Genomic DNA, 24,566 nt, shown 5'->3' with positions numbered 1-24,566 from the left:
TGATGGTGAGTGGGTAATAGTGAGGGGTCTGAGGCTGGCAACAATAGGTGGAAAGTGGATTAGTAGCAGCCTTGAAGTCAAGTACTACAGAGGGGCAGCATTAATAAAGCGAGATGTGCTTCGTTGGCAGGTGTTTCCTGGTGGTGCCTTTCCAATGGCATAGAGGGAATTGAGAACGGAATGGTGATCTAGAGGGATGACAGATGTGGCCAGTTAAGAAGCCCAAAAAGGTCAGCACCGCAGGAAATGCAAGATAGAGAGAAGGCAGTTTGTCACACGGGAGAAAACTCTGAAAGAGAAAAATCCAAAAGGTGCTGAGGAGCTCAAACAAGGGGCAAGGTAGAAAGTTGACTCCAAGATAATGAAGATGCCTAGAGGGTGATGAAAAACAGGTGTCAAGTGCCTGAGTACTGGTCAAAGGTAACCTGGGGAGAGAGCATAACCTGGAACTTAGGGGCTAGATAGCAGCATGGTTGTGAAGATAGGAGGACAGGTTGAATGTCCACAGTGCCTGGAGGAATCAGTGCGAACAGTACCACAGGAGGCAGGGTGAGGTGCTGTTGCTAGCCGAGAGATGAAAGATTAAGGTCCTCGCTGGCACGAGCTGGAAAGTTAGAAGCTGAGAGCGACAAGACTGCATGTGAGATGGTGAATAGAATTTGAGGTGGCATTAAGGGCCTGAGTGCTGGGTAGTGGGGCTGGTCCAAGGCCATGCCTGAGAAGAGAGCATAACCTGGAACTTAGGGGCTAGATAGCAGCATGGTTGTGAAGATAGGAGGACAGGTTGAATGTCCACAGTGCCTGGAGGAATCAGTGCGAACAGTACCACAGGAGGCAGGGTGAGGTGCTGTTGCTAGCCGAGAGATGAAAGATTAAGGTCCTCGCTGGCACGAGCTGGAAAGTTAGAAGCTGAGAGCGACAAGACTGCATGTGAGATGGTGAATAGAATTTGAGGTGGCATTAAGGGCCTGAGTGCTGGGTAGTGGGGCTGGTCCAAGGCCATGCCTGAGAAGAGAGCATAAGCTGGAACTTAGGGGCTCGGAGCAGCATGATCGCGAAGAGGAGAGGTTAGGTTGAAAGCCCGCAGCTTCTGGAAGAATTAGTACGAACAGTACCATATGAGGCAGTGTGAGGTGCAGTCGCTAGGAGAAGCTTTGCTGCAAGCAGAAGCAGAAGGTAAGATCCAGCAGGAAAGAGTGCAAGCCGTACAGTGGACGTAGGGCACCGTTTGTTTGTGAGGGGAAGGCATAGTGATGAGCATCCACAGCAGTTTCTGAGGAGAGAGTGCAAGCTGAGAAGTTGGAAGTGGGCGGTGCGGCCGCAAAGCTATGGGGTTGGAACAAAGGTCTGTGGCATGAGAGAGGAGGGCTGTAAAGGAAGAGGCAGGATGCAGCGAAACCACAAGGGGAAGGGGATTAGGATGAAGGTCCACATCAGGAGAGAGGGTGTGCTGTAAAGGAAGAGGCGGGGTCCGGGACAGCCGCAAAGGAAAGGATTAGGACATGGCCCGTAATAGCATCCGGGAAGACAATGAGCTGCAAAGTCAGAGACTATGAGTAGTGCAGCAGCAAAAAATGGGTGATGGAGGTCCACCGAAGTACCTGAAAACAGAGCAGGAGCTAGAAGCTGTAGAGTGTGAGCAGCAAGGCAAGTAGTATATATCCTACACCTTCTGTCAAACACCTCTGTGAATGATTTATGACCCCTTGATTTATGACCCCTGATTTATGACCTAGGTGACAGGTCAGTACAGGATGTCCTTATATGGGCTTCCCCTCACACCTACTCCCCACCCCTGACACCCTCACACCCCCAACATGTGGGGTGGGTTGTGCTTGCATGTGGTATTTAAAATTACCCTGGTGGATTTCTATGGCTAAACGCTTTTTAAAATGTCTACAGTGTGTGTGTAAATCAGTCTCTTTTAAGAGAATCTACAGTTACACCAACTATTAGTTCTGAAACCAACGTTGCTTTTGCGCCAAGGAAGAAATGGCGTGGTAAAGCATTTGGTAGCAGCCCATGCGAATATTTTAGGGGGTGTTAAAATTAACCTGTTTGATTCTCGGGCTTATGACTGACAGGTCAGTACAGGATGTCCGTATATGGGCTTCCCCTCACACCCACACCCCACCCCTGACACACCCACAGTCCCCCATGTATATATAGTTAACTTGAATCCTGTGTGTGTGACAAAGCCTATACCGACACTATTTGGAAGTGGCAATGGAGTCCTACATTCTCGGTAAGTGTTAAACTACAGATTTCTACCAAATTTTTTGTCAGAATTTCGGTGATATAATATTTTCTTACCCACTTAACAGGGTTTATCTTGTCTAGGTACATCTGAGTTAGAAACCATCCATGCCATTAGGAGCATTGAAGGTTTATCACAACTTTGTGAAGGTATGACTCTGCTCTTTATTATTGTATGTGTCTTTTTTGATTTTAGTTGTTATTCATGAGATTATTTTTTTCATTTCTTCAGAAACTGTGGATGCTACAGGGTATTTAAATCCTCTTGGTAGGTTGTCTGATACATCTTATAACTCATGGTATTATATTTTGATTGTGTGGCGCAATAGTGTGTAATTTTATATGTTCTCTGTAGTAGGGTTGACACGTTTAGTTGAAGCAACAAATCTCTTAACACCGCCAGGGTTTGAAGTTGTTCCCGGCACCTCTGCCGCTGTTGAACCGTTGGATGCTACGTACGCCAGCAACGACCAAGCGCCGCAAACATTTACGCCGTGTTTAACAAGCAGTCCTACCCGATCCAATCAAAGCGTCCCAAGGGACATCAGGGTGCCTGTTCCATAAGGAAAACGTGATAGTTTTGGATCTGGTGGTGCTCAAACATCGTGCTCAAGTAGTGGTAAACGTCTTAGATTGGACGATATCCACAAAACAAACGGTAATAAAAACACAATTAAATATTTTTTGTATTATTTATAACATGAGGTTTGTGTGTTAACGAGTGTTTCATTATTTGATCTGTTCATAGATTTGGACATTTTCGATCTGTCGGTGTATGAGGACTATGTTGATCCTGGTCTGTGCGCCGCTGGATGGTCTGATGAGTAAATTAAAACATGGAATGATAACAGCTTTATTGTAAAGGAGGACAACGGTGCTGCTGTTGTGCCGAATGATGTGTTAAATGATGCTCTGATCGAACCTGGGGACTCTGTTACGGATGAAATAAAATCCAATCAAGATCACAAACAACAACAACAACAACAAAACCAGGTGGGGGGTTGTAATTGCGCTAACAACCCTGTTGAGCTTATAACGTTGATGAGACAGATGTCACAGGAGATCGCTAAAATCTCTATTGAACAGCGTAGGCAGGCTGCTTTAAACCGCAGGCGTGACAATATTATTCAGAAACAGGTTGAACGTATTGAAGCCTTGTGTAAAGAACAAACAGCTAATACCAATTTAGTTAAGGATATTCATGGTTTGTGTAAGAAACAGGTTGCGCACAGTAAAACAGCGTTAGAATTGTTGTATAAATTAAACAGACTTTTGCAGTTAAAAAAATCAACACGGATCCCTGTTGCAGGGCCGTCTTTTCTTGTAGATAATAATAGTTAATATTATAATTGTTATTATTATTATTATTGTGTTAATAATTTACTGTGGTTTATTTTTCAAGTATGTGTTAAATAAATCAAATCATTAACGTACATTCAAAAGTAATAGCATTATTTTAAACCATTGACATTTAAAAACCAACAATTTGTGTATCGAAAACCAAATAGGTCTAAACAGTCATGGCATCTACAGATTTTGCGCGTGATGACCCAATATATGAAGCGTGGAAACAGTTGTCTCCGAGTGAAAAAATGCTTTGTCTTATGGACGAATGTGATATGGCTATTGAATCGCTTAGTAATAACCAGCAAGACGTAGACATACAAGACAGCGATAACAGTAACGCACATGTTTTATTACAAACTACACTGGATGAATGGTTGACAAACACTAGTCAAACATCACAAACACATCCGACAAATCTTTGTAATAATAACAATAGCTACAGCCAATCGACAGATTTTGCATGTGATGATCCAATATATGAAGCGTGGAAACAGTTGTCTCCGAGTGAAAAAATGCGCTATTACATATGATGGTACAGAATTCACTGCAGAAGGGTCTGACTGCATAGAAAGGCTTATGAGAAAGTTTAGACAGCTCAAATATCAAGGGTACACATGGTTAGCACACAATGCGGCCGGTTTTGACAATATCCTATTATTGGAATATTTTTCTAGTGTGGGTGTCGCTGTCAAAATCACCATGATGGGGTGTAGACTGATCTCCATGTATGATGAAACATACAAACAACGTTACATAGACTCATATTCATTCATTCCAATGCGTTTGGCTAAAACAACATCAGCCTTAAATCTAACATGCTCCGAGAAAGGACATTTCCCACACAAATTCAATTTAAAACAAAATGAGAACTATGTGGGGCCATACCCTGAAAAGGGTTTTTATGGTTATGACACTATGAACGGCAAAGACAAAAAAGAGTTTGACGAATGGTACGACACAGTCTCAAACGGTGTTTTTGACTTCCAAAAGGAGTTGTATGTTTACGGCAGGAACGAAGTTGTTTTACTGCGCGAAGCATGTATCAAGTATCGCAAAGAATTCATTTAGTGCACAAAGCTAGACCCGTTTAATTATACGACATTAGCATCATGTTGTATGGCAGTATACAAAACACATTTTCTACCAAAAGACACGCTGGCACTGACACACAACAACGCATACATTAACCAGCACAAGACATTCTCTAACGTCTCTATTGAATGGCTTGAGTATGATAAGCATGTAAGAGATGTTGATGTGCACCACGCTTTAACTCACGGGGAAATTAAGTTTGGCGCATATTATGTGGATGGTTATTATCAAAAAGATGGTGTGCGAAAAGCTTTAGAATTTAATGGTTGCATGCATCATGGTCATGAATGTCGTTACAACCCGAACCAGTGCCATCCTATGTCAAAGGTCTTGTATGGAGATTTGCGAATGCGGTTTGATACCAAGGTGGAGACGCTTGTTCATGCATATGGTCTAGAAGTTGATGTGGGAATGTCAGTGGGCATCTGCTAAGAGGGATGATTTGGATGTTGCCACATTCATTTCTAATTACACAGCTCCTGAAAGGCTCAAACCAAGAGACGCACTTTTTGGTGGTCGAACAAATGCGTATAATTTGTATTACAAAACAAAGGAGGGTGAGAAAATTAGATATTTGGACTTCACCAGCTTGTACCCATTCTGCCAGGCCCGGAAGAAATACCCGGTAGGGCACCCCCAAATATTTTTCAAAGACTTTCAACCTCTTGAGGATTACTATGGTCTAGTCAAGGCAACAGTATATCCACCAAGAAAACTCCTCCACCCTGTTTTACCATACCGTTGTAATGGAAAGTTAATGTTCCCGCTGTGCCGCACATGTGCCGAGCACGAAAACCAGCTGCGTTCGTGTATGCATAGTGATGAAGAGAGATCTATAACGGGGTCATGGGTCAGTATTGAACTAGTGAAGGCTGTTGAGAAAGGGTATGTAGTTGCAAAAATCCACTAAGTTTGGCATTTCCCAGACAGTTCAGAGACGTTGTTCTGCGAGTATGTAAAGACGTTTTTACAGTACAAGCAGGAGGCCAGTGGTTATCCAGCACATGCTGTCACAGAGGAAGAGAGGGCCGAATACATCAGGGATTATTTTGAAAAGGAAAATATCCAACTGAATCCTGACAAGATATGCCTTAACCAGGCGCGTCGCTCTATTAACAAATTGTTGTTAAACAGCTTGTGGGGGCGTTTTTCAATGAGGGAAAACCTGCCCGTGTCTGAAGTGTTAATGGACCCTGAACAGTTTTCACAACACATCTTTGGTGACGGCTATGAGGTTAAACACTTTTCATTTGTGTCCGACACCGCAGCATTGATTCAGTGGTGCTATTCGGCTGGAGACAGCTGTCCAACACGCGATATTAATGTATTCCTCGGCGCATTTACAACAGCTCACGCTCGTTTAGAATTGTATAATCTAATGGATAAATTGGGAGACAGGTTGTTGTATAGCGACACTGACTGTGTTTTTTTTGTTTCTCGTGAAGGTGATTGGGAACCCCCTCTGGGGCCTTATTTAGGCGATTTGACAGACGAGATTGGTGGTGGTGATTACATTACAGAGTTCTGCTCGGGAGGTCCTAAGACGTACGGTTATCTTACAGCTGGCGGTAAAACATGCATGAAAGCAAAGGGCATTACGCTAAATTCTGAAAACTCAAAAGTTATTAGACTCGACACACTTATTGACCTTGTTGATAATTATGTGACGAATCGCGATACTAGCCGACACATACTTGCTCGCGCTGATGGCATTGTGAGAAATAAAAAGAACCTCACACTGAAAAACAAATCAGTAGTGAAGCGGTTTAAAGTTGTGTACAACAAACGTGTCCTGTTGCCTGATTTTTCAACACTTCCTTATGGGTACTAAAGACGGTCGAGGTGTGATAGATGTTGACGGGTTTGATTTTAGATTACAACACCCATTTTCGTGTGTAATAAGCGGACCATCAAATTCCGGAAAAACTTTTTTTGTAAAACAGTTGATTGAGCGTTCTGATGAGTTGATTTCAAATAAAATAGAAAACATAGTATACATTTATGACTGCTGGCAACCCCTTTATGATGAAATGTTATTTTTGTTCAAGGGATACCAACGTCGCTATGTGACGACAAACTTTTACCGCTTAACAGAAATAATTTGTTAATAATTGATGATGTTATGAAAGACGCCAGCAATAATGCCGAAGTGGAAAAGGTGTTTACACAGTATGTACATCACAGAAATTTAAGTGCCATTTACTTAATGCAAATTTTGTTTTTTCAAGGAAAGTCTAGTAGGACAATTAGTTTGAACACAAACTATCTCATATTATTTAAAAATCCTAGAGACAACAATCAGGTTTGTGTATTAGGTAGACAGATGTACCCCGGCAACACCAAATTTTTCATGGAATGTTTTCAAAACGCTGTTAGCAAGCCGTTCGGTCACCTTTTAATTGATTATAAAGCTAAGACTCCTGAAAACTTTCGTCTCAGAACAGATCTGCTTTCAAACACGCCTGTTGTTTACATTCCGAAAATACGCAGATAGATCAGTATGTCGGACAGACTATATAGAAACCTGCCGCTTCTTAAACTTTTATTTAAAGCCACACCAGCACAGAGACGTGTTATTTTACAAACGGCGTCTAATGAACTTATCTTAACTCTGTGCGAGGTTGCCCTTAATGTTCTTAATGGCACCGTACCTCTCACATCAACACAATATCGTGAGTTAAAGAAGAAGAAATCTGAAATTAAATTTATCGCAAATAAAAAGGTTGGTGTTTCACAGAAAAAGAAAATAATTAATCAGAAAGGCGGCTTTCTTTTACCATTGTTAAGCGTTGCTTTACCATTTACAGCAAGCTTGATAGCAGGGAGATAAACTGAAGACATGGAGTACGCTGAAAAATTATTTTTGGTACCTCAGCACCAGTTGGATAAGTTAAAGAGTGATAACAGTCGGGGCGCTGTCCGACAAATTGTAGAAAATGATTTGGACGTGTCGATCAGAGATATTTTGGCCAGGAGGGATCTCGACCCCCACGAGAAGGCCAAACTTTATACATCCATGTTACAGAGATATTTAACCATCGCTAAACATGGTGATATGGAGACCAATACTTTAACATTGTCATTGCCGCCTGCGGATACTGTTAATAAGGAAATAAATGTTGTCGATCAGACTGGTAACAAACATTCCATAACCGATGATGTTCTTAGAAATGTATCTTCGCGAAGCAGACAGAATGTTCAGTATGTTTTAGATACAATGTCTAAATCAAAAGATGTGTCTTCCTGGAACGAATTAGGAGAATTTGTCTTAAATGGACGTACGATCCCAGGGTCACATATTCTGGACTTGGTGAAAAGCATCACTGCCGCACACCGTGTTAGCGATGATCGTAGACCTCGGAGGTGGAGCGAGTTTCTAGAGGCTTTTGCTGTTTTAAACATACCTCTTTCTACCATACCAAATAAGTTTGTCAGACAAAAAATTAATTTGTTAAAAAATAAAAAGTCTGCTGATTATGCTACACCAGTGAAAGACACTTTGCAATCGCCTGTTAAGAGTGTTGAACACCCCAGATTTCTCTCCCTCGTTTTAGACAGAAGTGTTTGGTTAAACTTCTAATTGTTATATATTTTATTTTTATTTTATCTGATGTGTGATTGTTTTGTTTACTTGATTGTTTTGAATATTTTTCACATTGTTTGAAAAACTGTCATTTGTTGTTTTATTATTGCTACATGTATATTTGTAAATAAACGAACCAGAGTTGAAAATCTTTTTGAAAATGAGTGTTTTTATTCGCCAGCTTTACACTACACAGGGTTATACACTAAACATCTCTCCTTTTTGAACATGTTGTATACAAATAAACGACCTGTTCTTACAAACACACGGATACAAATGTTTCACAAAGGCTGAAACCATATTGTCATTTTTAGTTAAATTAAAACCATATTTTGACATCACTTCTTCATAATTACACAGTCTAACCATGTGGTATAGAAAAAACACACAATGTTGACCGCATGTGGTTGATGTAAAATCTTGAACTTGTCTGGTAGAATACCTCAAAGTCGTGCATGTTGTTTTAAGGAAATCACTAATAATTTTAGGGAACTTGTCATAGGTAGGTGCATTTCCAAAACTGTCAAAAAAACACCCGACACGGTCTTCACTTATGTAGATAGCAAGTCAATGTTCGCCAGGAAGATCAGATGAGTGTGTACTGACAATAGCCGTCACAGGTAATTTCCATATACCATTTGTTGGTAATTGGTCACATGCTAGCACACCGAGAAAATGTGTGTTAACAGCCACTTTGTCCATCACAGCAGGCTGCTCCAACGTATTCATTAGTAAAAATCCACTAAAACTTGTCTTCGGTTAGAGATTTCAATGATGCTGTCAAAAACAGCATACACAACCAAATTTACAGTATGCGGGAGCGGCTGTCTGAAACGGGCCTCCAGTCTAATATTACCTGATTTGACCAAAGAAACGTGTTGACCGCATTCTTCATCAGGTGTGAGATTAAACGCATACAGAGTGTAGCCCTGTAGGAAATCCTGCCTATCAATTGGCAATGCCTGGTTTTTCAGATGTCTTCCAGATGCAAGCGCTAACTGGAAGAATTCGCGCACGGCGGAACCAGTGTGGAAATCGGGTTGGTGTGGTTTGGCTGGAAATTGCTGGCCGTCTAAATAGACCGCAAGAAACTCCAAGTTGTAATGTTTAAACGCGAAGGGGCTTTTATTATAGGCGCCTGTGAATGCATCATTATCAACCATGGCTATTATCATAGACTTAGGTAGAGTCCCCAAGAACAAATTTTCTTGGTTAGAAACACGTGTTCCAGCGGGTATGGAAAAATTTTTTAGACACACTCTGTCAATGGGATATTTAGCCGTTGTTGACAACAATGTCTGGGCATGACCCAACCTTACAGCTGGTGACACAGATACTTTTTTGACAAATAATGAAGCAGAGAGTATATTCACTTTGTATGCTAACGCGCATTAGACAGAAATCATCCTTATTACGTGTCATGTGAATTTTTATATCAACACCGTTAAGCATCAATTTCTCCTGAAAAAATATGTCACTATGAATCGGGGTCAGCAGTTCTACCACATTACTAGCGTTTGTAAATGCGGCTCTCTTTGCCAAACCGCGATTGTTCCTTGCGGGGTTTGTTTCATCCATATGCCCTGCAGTGTCCAGATAAAAGAGGCCTGCAGAGAAGACAGTTTCCAGGGTGTCCCGACCATAGTTGGCGAGACATTCTATCATGCTACGGTATGGGTAGGTACTTGAACTCTGTGATACCAGCCTGTCTCCTAGGGACACGTCGACCTGAGAAAATATTGTAGCTCCAGGATAGTTTATCAACCCCACAGCGGCTCCGTCATCAATTTCGCATCCGTCAGGTTTTGTGATTTTAAGACAAAGGTATAATAGTGTGTTATTTAGATCCATATAATCTTCACCATGGCCGGCTATGAAAAACAGTGGGGCAGTGTCGGATATTGCTGACAGCGCCGGAATTTCGACATAAGTGTTTTTCTCAATAGCGGTTTGTGTTAAAGGTACTGTAAACAAGTCCAGTTCTGATTTAATACACTCCTCAGACATGCGATGAAGTAGAACCATGATCAGAAAATGGTTTTAACAGGTTTCCTACACGTCGAGGTTGTTGTCTGCTTCCCCTTACTCCTTCTTTTTGACACTATGTGTTTTTTCATCTCAAGCTTGGTTTTCTTAGCAGGACGGCCACGCCTCTTACCAGGGGGTCGTTTCACAGATTTTCGAGCCATCACCAACATGCCCGACCCATCTTGATTGTGTGCCATCATACGCGTCAGACCGTTACTGACAACATCGCTTACAATGTTTTTAGCAGCTGTTTTTAGATGTGGTTTGGCTATATTAAAACCCTTCTTGAACAACGGTATAGCCATTCTGAATAAATTTCTAAAAATCCCACCAAATCCCGGACCATACATTGTTGGGCTACCTGTATAGCCGGGCATGTGGCCTCCGGCCTGACTTTGATAGTAAGAAACGTAACGTTCAGGATCCGTGGTCAGTCTGTTGAAAGATTCCATTTCAAAACCTAATTCCTTGTTTTACAGGTCTAAAGTGTAGCTTTACAACCACTTTCCCATAAGAAAAATTTACGTGCTGGTTCTGATCAGTTTTCACTTCTATAGCGATATCGTTTATCTGTGATTTTGTTGTTGACATGTAGTGCGGCTTACTGTATCTAACTGTGACAATATCATGGTTGTTCCCGGATATATGTACACATCTTAACAGGGGTACAAAACTGTCTCCAATTAATTGGTAATCAACAATATCTGTGTAAACAAACATTGAGTAGAAACCACCATAGATGTCGACAGGGTGTGGCGCGTACTCTTTCTGTACGACATCCGGGTCATTTGTTTTAACTACACACTCTAGTATCACACCCGGTTTAAAACCCAAGATGATGGCTAGTTTACCATTAAATATGTGACTTATTTGGTCATAAACAAGACCTATTGAATGGTCTGCTAGATGGATATTAATCTCAGCAACTAATGCCGGTATATGGTTATAATACCCTGTAGGTAGAGTTATTTGTGTTGTTTTGCCTGATTTTTTATCAATTACGCTAAATGTGGCATCTAGCTCACAAAAGGTTGTCCACGTTCGTGGGTATTGAAACTCTATCACCCCTACTTCCCAGTCACCTTTCAGATCGATTGGTTTCGCTAGTTTTGTTCTATAATTAGAAATTTGATTATCGGGGTACACCGACATAGACGAATTGCTCGGCAGTGTGACGCAAAAACCATTGTCCCCCATATTTGTCCTTTGATGTAAATGAACTAGTTCACAAAGTACAACACCTTTTAAGGCCTTTGTATGTCCACAACATCATTTTCAGGAACCCAGCTGTTAAATTTTGACGGCCAACCTAACCATTTCACTAAAACCATTGTTTTTTTACCCTGTTTTTTTTTTATCCAAAATTTTTTCAACTTTAAATGCTTTTTCTGTAGACATGTGGATTTTTTGCAACTCTTCTTCATAGAAACGGCCGTGTATAATGTCACCGTCATAATCTTTCGATTTATAAACGGGTGGTTGTCGTCGGATACAGTCTGATATAGTGAAAAATTCCTGTGTATAGTTCTCCTCATACCCCTTTGTAAACGGACCCCTGACTTTAGAAATATGCACAACGTCACCAGTCTTGTACTTAAATATGGTTTTCTTGTCTAATTTGTTTCTCACACCATACAGCTTTTTAAACACGCTAGATTCGTTTTCTTTCGTTACATCAGCTGGATTTGTTTTGATACTACGGTGGTAACTATTGTTGTAACCGCTCATAATATCTTGTAAAACATCAATGTACCTTTTGGAGTTTACAGCTGTTAGATAACGCCACATACGACTTTTTAGCGTTCTATTAAACCGTTCTATGACACTGGCTTTTAGCTCACTACCTGTAGCAAAATGTTTGATTTTGTTTTTCGATACTAATTTTTGAAAATGTTTGTTGAAAAACTCTTTACCCCTGTCAGTCTGTAACTTTTGAGGAACTCTGCCTTCTTCTAATATGTTCGCAAATGCCTTTGAGACTTCTATACCAGACTTATTTTTTAACAGTCGAGCCCACGCATATTTGCTGAACACGTCAATACATGTCAACATATATTTATATCCGTCATTTTCCCTAGAATACGCACTCATATCAACAAGATCAGCTTGGAATTGAGCGTCAATGCTATATACCATAACCCGGTTTCTTTTGTAATTATGTCGTATGGGTTTGTGGAGTGTGTATGCATCCTCTCCAGCTAACCAGTCTGAAACCTGTTGATCAGACAGACACAATCCTGTATTCTCTAAAAAAACCCCGTTTCAAACGATTTTTACCGCCTAATGAACCAGAATTAGACGATGTGTAATATACCGATCTCATAAGATTTGATGTGTCGATAGATGACATTGTTGAAAATAATGACCCCAGATTTGTTTGTTTGACTGTTTTATTCACAATGCATCGATGAAATCTAAAAAGTTTGCACACACATCTACATTTTTCTCAACTAGATATTCAACAAATGTTTCAATCACTTTACAAACATCAATTGGTTTCTTTGTTGAAAGTTTTATCACACAAATGTCTATTATATATGTACATAGACAAAGCACATAACCAATTTTTACCACATTTTCACTCTTAGGCATGAGAGACAGTAATTTACTAATAGTCACAAGGGTTGATTCGTCAGAATCTATACATAACTGTGTCAAATGACACCAATCATGCGATGTTGATTTAACAATATTCATTTGATTCTTGAAATTTTGTAAATGTTTGACATTGACATCATGCACACTATTAATAAGTGTAAAATCATCCACACTATCGTCAATATATTTATACAACAAACGTGTCAATTCGCAGTTCACATGGTGTTTCAGCACATGCTTTGACAGACTTTGGTGTCCGCAAACTATCCCCATTTTCACTTAAACAGCTCTGCAAGTCTTTGAATCACCTCCCCAACAGTCAACGGCATCGCTGACAAACTGTTCAGAGGTTTGATCAATCAGGCTTTCTCTTAGTTCCTGCAGCTTTTCCACAATGTACGGCTCGCATTGTAATTCACAGACGACTGTTTCAACACATCCTTGAATTTTTAGAAGGGGTAGTTCAATTCCAAAACACTTTAGAAGCCCAGCTATGGCATGTTTTAAGGCAGGCATGAACAATGTCCTTGTTATATCTTTATAGTATTTTTCAAAATACTTTCCACACCACATAAGTCCACGGGTGTCGGGATGGTCTGCTGGAAGAATGTCCTCAAACATGATGGCTTGCGTGTTGTTCGTGTCTTGACTTCGTGTGGTTTCAGTGCCGGCTTATGTTTCTTTTAACAGACATCACTGGAAGGCATTGATCCACTTTTGACCATCCCACAAACGTCATAAGCCCGAGAATCAAACAGGTTAATTTTAACACCCCTAAAATATTCGCGAGGGCTGCTACCAATTGCTTTACCACGCCGTTTCTTCCTTGGCGCAAAAGCAACGTTGGTTTCAGAACTAATAGTTGGTGTAACTGTAGATTCTCTTAAAAGAGACTGATTTACACACACTGTAGACATTTTAAAAAGCGTTTAGCCATAGAAATCCACCAGGGTCATTTTAAATACCACATGCAAGCACAACCCACCCCACATGTTGGGGGTGTGAGGGTGTCAGGGGTGGGGAGTAGGTGTAAGGGGAAGCCCATATAAGGACATCCTGTACTGACCCGTCACCTAGGTCATAAATCAGGGGTCATAAATCAAGGGGTCATAAATCATTCACAGAGGTGTTTGACAGAAGGTGTAGGATATATACTACTAAGGCAGCACAGAGGAGGGTCCGGTACAATAGTCCACAGCAGCATCTGAAAACTGGAAGCCGGAGGGTGGGAGAAGCACAGCAGCAGAGGAGTCAGGATGAGGGTCAGCAACAGCACCTAAATAGAAAAATGAGAATTGTAATTTTAGAGGCAGGGTATGGCACAGCCGCAAATTGAAGAGGTTGGGATGAGCATCCATAAAGTATGCAAGCTGCTGATGTAGAGGCTGGGAGAATGAGACGATAGGATGAGGGCGAATATAGGGTGAGGAAGCTGTGCAGCAAGGAGACTGCATAGAATGCCCAGAGCGCCAGGAAGGAGGCAGGCCCATAACAGCAACCTGTAGAGGGGGTGCGAGTTGGAAAGTATGATGCATAGAGCAGCAGCAGGGGTAGAGGGTAGGTGGGTGGATGGAAAGAAAATTAATCAGCAATGAGGAAGCCATGCAGTGAGAAGACCGCATCAAGTGCCCAGAGCTCTGGACACAGGGGTGGAGGGGTGCAGGCTGGAAGGTCTGAGGCATGCAGCTGCGGCTGAAATGGGGGAAGAGGTGGGATGATAAAGGGAGGGTTGGGATGATGCGTAGAGACAGATGTAGAGGAAGAGAAAGGAAGGGGTGGGATGATAAAGGGAGGGGTGGGATGATGCGTAGGCTTGGAGGGCTGTGTTTAAATGGGTGCAATGCTGTCAATCAAGGCAGTGTTCAGATGGATAGAGGAGCCGATTTGGAATGGAGGCTTAAACATGCTGCCTACTTTCTTTTTCAACATTTCAGATAGGACCATCTTGGCAAGCAGTGTAGGTAAACTACTGCCCGGGAGATGTGCATAAATATTGCAGATTCTAAGCCATTACCCAATGCAGCTCAGATAATTATATTATTTTCAAAACAGCCGTCTAAGGCAACGACCTGTGAGACAGCAAAACTATAAGACATTGAGGCTAATGTCTCCAGCTTAGACACAACCAGGAAGGGTAACAGGAAGACGAAGAATGCTCCAGCAGGGGGCGTTGAGTCGGAAATAGAAGGTTGTGGTGTCATCGCAGTGCTGCGCATGGGCTCCTTACGCCTGCAGACGGGTTTCTATCTTTAGCTGAGTGAACAAAGGGGACGCCATTGTTTCAGAGCACGTAACTGGAACGTTGAGGCTGTTCTGCCGGAGAGGAGGAAATGGGAGCCTCAAGGCGCTGTAGAGCTCTTAGTTGTGGAGCAGCAGCTGTGACAACGGTAGATTCGCGTTCCCCAAAGCACGAGGCAGTCCCGTAGCAGCGTAGCCGGAGATGAAGGTAAGGGGAGGCTTGAAGCCTTGCGCCAGCGTCAGAGGCAGATGCGGGGGGGTCACTCGGGAGGCCGAATGCCGTGGGAGGAGAAGCAGGAGAACAGAGCACCGATCCGGAGCAGATAAGACAGCAGAGCATATAACAGTCGAAGCGGTTGCAGGCGCGACAACGGCCGTACGTAAGTTCAGATAACTACAGATAGCTGTTTAGCCAGAGCAAATTTAAAACAGGAGGCTCAGTGGGCTTGATAAAGGCCGAACACGGCTCCCAATATGCGGATCAGCAGGAATGACCCAGCGCGGAGGAGCGAGCTGACGTCGTGAAGCAGTCGAGTCGAGATCCATCTCCTGAACTAAATGAGGCGAGTTTGTCCGACGCAGAAATGGCGTGAATTTGCAGGGTATATATAGGGCTGAGAGGAGGAGTTCAGGCATGGTCCTATTCCCAAAATTATGTTATTACATAACTTCAATTAACCAAATGTCATTCCACCATTGTTGTGGCAAGGTCTCTTTAATGATCAATTTGGTGCAAATTTTGTGCAGATTGAGCAAGTAATAGTCATGTTATCACAAGTAAAACAAAGAAGAAATTTTCAAAATCCATGTGCTGACCTGCTCAGAAAATACATTGAATTCTATGGCAGCCAAATGTTTTGTAACTATATCTTCAAAATTGACTAAAATAGAGCAGTTTAAAAAAAATTAATCTCTATACATATGAATGGGGATAAACAGCAAAAAAACAAGTGTAGCAGGTGAATGAGTGCGCGTATCAATATGCTGTATAAAAAATGCCCAAATCACACTCAGACTGGACAATTGGAAAGCTCGAAAACTGAGACAGTTATAAAGCAACAAAGGTTTTGGCAGAAAAATAATAATAATAATATAAATTGAATAACAATATATTTGAGCATTTTATAATGTATTAAGAAAAATCCTAACAAACACAGAAGGGTCCTCACACTAAGTGCTTCTATGAGTTATGTGCAAAGGGTAAAATGGGATATATTTTAAGATATTTACTCAATTTTGGGATCTTAACAGTGTTAATAAACAAGTCTTATTATAGGTTCAATATTTTCAATACACTTTACTCCTTAATTAGGAAAGAACTGGTGCACAGCTTTTCAATTTTGAATGGCTATATGAGTTAAATTTTAGTACAGATATCACCAGACAGACCTTTGGGAAGTAGGCACGGAATGACTCATGTTTAATCAAATCATCAAATCAAATTTATTTATATAGCGCTTTTCACAACTGATGTTGTCACAAAGCAGCTTCACAGAATTCCAGTAAGACAAGATTTGACATGAAATGTAAAGACAAATGTAAAACCCTCAAGTGAGCAAGCCAGGGGCGACAGTGGCAAGGAAAAACTCCCCCAGCTGAGGAAGAAACCTTGGGAGGAACCAAGGCTCACAAGGGGTGACCCATCCTCCTCTGGTCAATCTACTGGTGATGATAGTTAGTAGTCCATGAGAACTTCAGTGTAGGGACAGCTTCAAGGCACTTGGTGGTTGCTGGAGCGTGGGCAGCTGGTCTGAAGCGTGGAGGAGGATCTCGACAGTCATCCATCAGTGTCCAGACAGACAGGTGGGCAGTCGTTTACTCGGAAAGATGTAAAGGGATGGAATTAGTTTTGAACTGTTTTGTGTTTGTAAAGTAGAAAATATGAAAATTTCCAGAGTGTGGCTAATGACTCCGGCAGATCTGACTATGACAGCATTAACTAAAAGGAGAGAACCAGGAGGACACACAGACACGGGAGCATCCTGAAACACTGGCATCCCTCCGCTCCACCGTCAACAAACCTGAGTGATCGCGAGAAGCGGCGGGACGACAGCACCAGCGTCTCAGTATACTATAATTCCCTGTGTCCATGGACCTCCCGGATCTGCCGCCTTTATCTATGGGGGAGCATTAGCTACCAAATGATAAACTAAACAAATGAGTTTTTAGCCTACATTTGAAGATTGCGACTGTGTCTGAGTCCCGAACATTTTCTGGAAGATCATTCCAGAGTTGGGGGGCTTTATAAGAAAAGGCTCTTCCCCCAGCTGAGGCCTTCTGAATTCTGGGAACATTTAAAAATCCAGTATTCTGTGATCTGAGTGAACGTGGAGGCTCATAATAGGAAATTGTATCTTGAAGATATTCAGGAGCAAGCCCATGTAGAGCTTTATATGTTAATAACAAAATTTTGTAGTCAATGCGGAATTTAACAGGCAGCCAATGAAGTGATGATAAAACTGGGCTGATATGTTCAAATTTTCTAGTTTTAGTGAGGACCCTAGCTGCAGCATTTTGAACTAGTTGAAGTTTTCTTAAATTGCTGCTGGTGCATCCTGACAGTAGTGAGTTACAGTAGTCAAGCCTTGAAGTAATAAAGGCATGTACTAATGTTTCTGCGTCCTGGAGGGATAAGGCATTTCTAATCTTAGCAATATTGCGAAGATGTAAAAAAGCTGTCCTAGTGATACTACCTATGTGTTGATCAAATGATAAATCCGGGTCAATTATGACACCAAGATTTTTTGCTGCTGAACCAGGTTTAACTGGAAAGTTAGCTAGATTTAAAATTAAGTCTGATAATTTATTTTTTGTCACTTTTGGACCCAAAAGCAGGACCTCTGTTTTGTTGCTGTTTAGAAGGAGGAAGTTACGCAACATCCAGCCTTTCACGTCTTTTACACAGTCCTCTATTTTCTTTAATCTGTGTTTGTCATCGGGCTTGGCTGAAATATACAATTGTGTGTCGTCTGCGTAACAGTGAAAGTTAATGTCATGGTTTCTTATAACTGTGCCTAGCGGTAACATGTATAATGTAAATAATAATGGTCCTAAAATAGAGCCTTGTGGAATTCCAAATCTTACTTTAGAATAATTTGAATTTAGATTGTTTACTTTTACGAATTGATAATGTTCCGTTAAGTAAGATTTGAACCATAATAGGGCTGTCCCTGTGATTCCAACCATGTTTTCTAACCTTTCTATGAGAATATTGTGGTCTATTGTATCGAAGGCTGCGCTTAGGTCAAGAAGCACCAACAGGGATACGTGGCCTTGATCAGAGGCAAGAAGAAGATCATTTGTTATCTTGACTAGAGCTGTCTCTGTACTATGATGTTGCCTGAATCCAGATTGGAATTTTTCATGTATATGATTCTTATGTAGATATGAACTAAGTTGTTGGGCCACAGCTTTTTCTAAGATCTTAGACAGAAATTGCAAATTAGAAATAGGCCTGTAATTAGACAGTGTACTAGCATCAAGATTTGGTTTCTTGATCATAGGTTTAATAACTGCTAGTTTAAAAGCTTTGGGTACATGGCCCAGACTAAGCGATGAGTTTACTATAGTTAAAAGAGGATCAATAATAGCTGGTAGTACTTCTTTGAGCAACTTTGTGGGAATTGCATCAAGTGTGCAAGTTGTACAGTTTGCGGAGGTGATAATCTTCTCTAGTTCTAATTGTGGGAGTGGGTAAAAGGTTTCAAGTCTTTCTTTTACAGTTATATTATGTTTTATTTCATTCACATCAAGTGGCAGCCAGGATGGATTTGATCCTGTGGCTAGAGTTTGTTGTCTAATATTCTCAATTTTATTATTAAAAAAGTCCATAAAATCTTTACTGGTGAGAGTTGCTGGAATTAGTTGTTCAGAACCTGCTTGATTTTTTGTAATTCTAGAAAACACACTAAACAGTGCTCTCGGATTATTTTTATTATGGGAGATCAGCGAGGCCAGATATGCTGAGCGAGCTTTAGTGAGGGCATTTCTATACTCTATAAGGCTGTCCTTCCAGGCAGAATGGAACACTTCAAGCTTGGTTGATCGCCATTTCCGCTCTAGTTTTCGTAATGTTTGTTTTAAAGTACGGGTCTTATCGTTATACCATGGTGCGAGCTTTTTCTGTCTTATACTTTTATGTTTAAGTGGTGCTACCTTTTCTAAAGTAGATCGACAGGTATTTTCTAGGTAATCAGTTAGTACATCTAGGTCCATTGGGTCTGATGGAGTTGGAACTGGGGTCGATAGTTCTGGTAGGTTTTCTATAAATTGTAGGGCGGTAGATGGTTTTATTATACGCCTTGTAGAATAGCGAGGGTTCTTACATATATTATGGGTAAAACGTAGCTCATATGAAATTAAGTAATGATCGGAGATTGCTGAGGATTGCGGTAAGATATTAATTTTGTCAATGTTAAGACCTAGTGTCAGAACTAAGTCTAAAGTGTGGCTGCAGTAGTGTGTAGGCCCTGTTACATTTTGAGTAATACCAATAGAGTCTAAGATTGAGGTTAATGCCTTTTTTAGTGGGTCACTTTCCTTCTCAAAATGGATATTGAAATCTCCTACAATTATAACTTTATGATTGCACACCGCTAGGTTTGTAGCAAAATCGCTGAATTCTTTCAGAAATTCTAAGTAAGGCCCTGGTGGTCTGTAAATGTTGCATAATAAAAATGCGTCCTTTTTTGTGACCGGATTTGTAATAATAGTGGAGAGAACCTCAAAAGAAGAGAAGGTGTCACATTGTTTAAGACTAATTTCTAGGGTATTTTGGTAAATTACACATACTCCACCTCCTTTGCCTGATATTCTTGGGCTATGTGCATAATTATAGCCTAGGGGGGTGGCTTCATTTAGTGCTAAATATTCATTTGGTTTAACCCACGTTTGCGTGAGATTGAATTTATGATCACTTATAATATCATTTACGATGAGTGCTTTTGAGTTTAGTGATCTTATGTTGAGTAACCCAAATTTTAGTTCTGAGGTGTTGCTGCTAGGTGTTGTGTATGATTTAATATTGATTAGGTTGCTGAAACAGGCTGATTTTGTTTTTCTACTTTTACATTTAGTTCGGGGGAAAGACACAGTCTCAATACAGTTGAACCTGGGTGACGTCTCAAGACAGTTCGCAGACGGTCGGTTTAGCCTGTCTGTCTGTGGCCTGGTCCCTCTCTGGATTGTCAGCAGCTATCTACACTACTCTGCTGACTAACTAAAAGACTATGTGCTATACTGCAAGAAAGTAAGGCAGCACCCTCCCGCGTGGGGTGGATACCATCCCTACTTATAAGACCAGGCTTGCCCTCAAAACGTAACCAATTGTCTATAAAGCCCACTTGATTTTCGGAACACCACTTGGACATCCAGCAGTTTAACGCCCAAAGTCTGCTGTAAGCTTCGTCGCCACGCCGCATTGGTATGGGGCCAGAGCAGATTACGGCATCGGACATCGTCTGGGCCAGTTTAATCACCTCTGTAATATTACCCTTAGTTACCTCAGACTGCCACAGACGAATATCATTGGCCCCTACATGAATGACTACCCTCGAATATCTCCTATTAGCTAACAGTCTAAGGTTGCCACTAATATCCGGCGCTCTGGCTCCCGATAAACAGCTAACTTTTACTGCCGGCGCCCCTAAAGGAGTAGCTAATTTCACGTGCCGAACAATAGAGTCTCCTATAACCAGAGCACTCTTAACAGGCTCCTCAGCGGGTGCTTCGCTGAGCAGGGCAAACCTGTTTGACACGCGAATCGGAGGAGCGTGGTGTCCCGGTGGGCTAGCTTTGGCCTCAGCGTTAGCATCAGCCTTAGCTTTCCGGCTATGACGCCGAGACGTCACCCATTCACCCCGCTGTGAGGGCTCTAACGCCGGAGTCGTGGGGGTGCTAACTCTCCCTAAGGCACCCGGAGTTGCTAACACTGAATCTCGCTGTTTATCCCTCAACAATAATAAGCTCCAGATGCGCACTTCTAGCTGGTCCACTTTATCCACCAGAGAGCTAACTAGCTGACACTTACTACAAATACAACCACTATATTTATCGCTAGAGGTGGAAAAGGGCGTTAAACTAAACATGCCACACTCTGAGCAGGCAAAACAGCCAGTAGTAGCCATGGAATTGCAGGTACTTACCGCTTTTAGTGAATTTTAGTAACTTACACCAAGAACGTTACTCCAGGGTCCGGTGGCAGTTTTAGTGCCTCTGTAATGAATATTCCTGCGGAGACAATCTAAAAGATAGATCTATGGATGGTTAGTAGGTTATAAAAACAGATATAAATATAGAAATAACAATGGAAACGAGTAAACAGGAAAACCAGAGCGATCAAAACAGCTTCCAAACGGGTACAGAAACAGCCAAACGGGTTGCCAGATCTCCACTCAGTCTTTTGTCTCTGGTAAATAAAAAAAAGGAGTGTATTTCAAATCATAGCTTCATAAAGAATATAAAACATCAGAGTAACTAATTAATTTATTTATTTTAAACTCTGAAGTATTTTTAGTGCTTGCCTGCAACACCAAAGGACTCTGTCAGAGTGAAGAGGGACAGAGCTTTTTTCCCCATATACACTCTGCCATTGTGTCTGTCTGAGTGACTGACTGCGGCTGCGCTTACACACTTACCCAGGTGGAAGAAAAAGTAGTTCCTACACACCGCATATCATTTAGACAAGATCTTAATAGCTTAGTTACTTTCCACTGTGTTCCTGTTAATGATATACATTACCTGAAATGACTGAATTATCAAAAGTATAAAAAATTCTAGCTGTGAATGTGGGTCAAAGTCTTTCTTCTATGTTTTGTTCTTTATCAGTCACACCAGATGACAGACAAGCTGGATTTAGTAATATGGCATTTATTGTTTGTCTAATATTTTCAATCTTCTTGTAAAAAAAAAGTCCATAAAATCATTGCTGGTGTGAATGGCTGGGATCTGTGCTGCCTGGTTATTTGTAAGTTTAGAGATTACTGTCACAGCTGCAGGGAGGACAAGGAGACGGACGTTAACGCAAGGAATTTATTAAACAGGATTGAAGCAAAATACAAACAAAACAAACATGGGTAGATACAGGGAAACTAGACAAGCTTATGAACTAAATAAACACAGACAGGGAAGAGCCATGAACCAGGGTAGGCATGTGTAAACAGAAAAACTGAGAAACACACATCTACACACACAACACCAGACAAAGGAGCATTCAAACCACAGAGGTATATAATGACAAGACAAACAAGGAACACCAGGAGACAATTGGACAGAGGCAGGACTAAGGCGGGACTATGGTGGAGACAGAACAACAAAAAGCCACGTGCTACATGAGCATATGGTGAGGAAAACAGACAGGACAGGGCCAGGGCATCATAATTATATTAGAGTACTCTAGAATAGTCTTTATTATTTTCAATCAGTGAGGACAGGTGTGCTGAATGTGCATTGACAAGTGTCCTTCTATATTCTATAAGGCTGTCTTTCCAGGCACAGAGAAACAATTTCAGTTTAGTCGACTGCCATATCCGCTCTAATTTACTTACAATTTGTTTTAAGGCAAATGTTTCTTCATTATACCATGGAGCGAGTTTTTTTCTGTCGTAACTTTTTATGCTTAAGTGGTGCTACACTATCTAAAATTGATCGAAATGTATTATCTAAATAGTCGGTTTGTCTGTCTAGTGGGCCACTGACTGAGGTCAATAAATCAGTGATGTTTTAAATAAATTTAGGGGCTGTAGATGGGGTCAGTGTACATGTACATATTTTATAATCTAAACTCATTTTGTATGAAATTAGTGGTCTGATACTGCAGAATATTGGAGTTGAATATTTAGGTTTTTTATATTAGTGCCCAGGGTCAAAATCAAGTGATTACAATAATGTGTAGGGCCTGATACATTTTGGACAAAACCAACAGAGTCTATGATTGATGTTATAGTGTATATTGGGTTTTTAATTATACACCGTGATACCTATGTGAATATATATTTGAAATATATATTTATATATTGTGTTTATAGCGTTGACCTTATTCAAACTCTTATAATTACTGATATTTGACTAATGATAGCAATTAAAGTTTATAATTGGCTTAAACAATTAAAACGTTACTAATTAGTTTGAGAATGAATAATAGTCAAGCTAAGTGAGTTCTTCAGGATTTTCAGGAATTTTAATGAACAAACTGTACACACTGTAATTTCAAATAATGAAAGTTTTATTAATAAGAGGAAAGATATCTAATTAACATAGCATAACCTTGAAATCTCACAGCATCAACGCAGGGGAAGCCGATTCGACTTTAAAGATAAGCTAGGCACTCTGGCTTGTGACTAAAGTGTTGCTAACTGAGGCTTAATTAATACAAAAATTTATCAAGAGGCTTGATTCAATTTTCAGCTCTGGGAATGCATAGGTTTAGCTTACTTTTTCGTCGATTCTCACCACTCGTTGGATACAGAGGCTCTCTGGGGTCCTGGGAGTGAAGGCGTCTCACTTAGTTTCGCGGTTCTCCCGCGGAAGTTTCCAGGCTGAGTCAGCGTGGAGGTCTTTCTTCATCGGTTGAGTCGCCTCGGGCGTACTCGGAGCGTGATGACGCAGGCGGCAGGATCCTCTCTTTGGCTTACTGTCCTGAGCGGGAGGGTCCAACCATATGGACGTTTTGGACGAAAAGTTTCGCTAGTTACTGCAGATCCAGAACTGAAAATCGATTCAGTAGACTTGCTTATTCTACGACTTTCTTCTATCTCGGCGGTGTTTCTTACTCTGGCCACGAATAAGTTCACCATCAGTCGTGAGATTAATCTTAGATTGGGCGATAGAACATAAACACGATTAAAAGAAAAGAGATATTCAAATCACTCGACGTATTAGTAAGGCTTCATACTCTAGCTAATTCAAGACGTCTCTTGTGAGCTTTGGTGAAGTCTTTTAAGGTTCTTCTTTGTTTTCGTTCGTCGGCGTGAAGCGGAGAAAGCGTCTCGCTTGGAGAGGTTTGGAGCTTGAAGAGATTAAACAAAGAGAACGCGTGCAGGCGTTCAGAGTGGAAGCGAAGTTAAGAGTCAGAGAGACAAAGAGTTGAGATGAGTTGAGCTTCCGATCTTCTGAGCTGAACCGCTGAACTGCTGCACTTTGAACTTCTTTCTGAATTTCTTGAACTGTGTTGTTCTCTCCACTTCTTCCTGTGTTGTTCTCTCAACTTCTTCCTGTGTTGTTCTCTCAACTTCTCTCATTACTGATCTGTGTGCCGAGCTGAACTTCTTTTCAAAGCCAGCGCGGTCACGCCCTAATGGGAGGTGTCTTTTCTTTGATTGGGTGGCGAGTCCGAGGCTCACGTGATCGACTTCATGAGACAGGAAAGGGGGAAGGCTGAATCAGAGATTTAAACAATAAGTAATAGAAATTTCGCGTATTGAAATTT

Source organism: Hoplias malabaricus, chromosome 16 (assembly GCF_029633855.1).
Source record: "Hoplias malabaricus isolate fHopMal1 chromosome 16, fHopMal1.hap1, whole genome shotgun sequence".
NCBI classification, from domain to species: Eukaryota; Metazoa; Chordata; class Actinopteri; order Characiformes; family Erythrinidae; genus Hoplias; species Hoplias malabaricus.
This window is presented reverse-complemented; position numbering follows the sequence as displayed.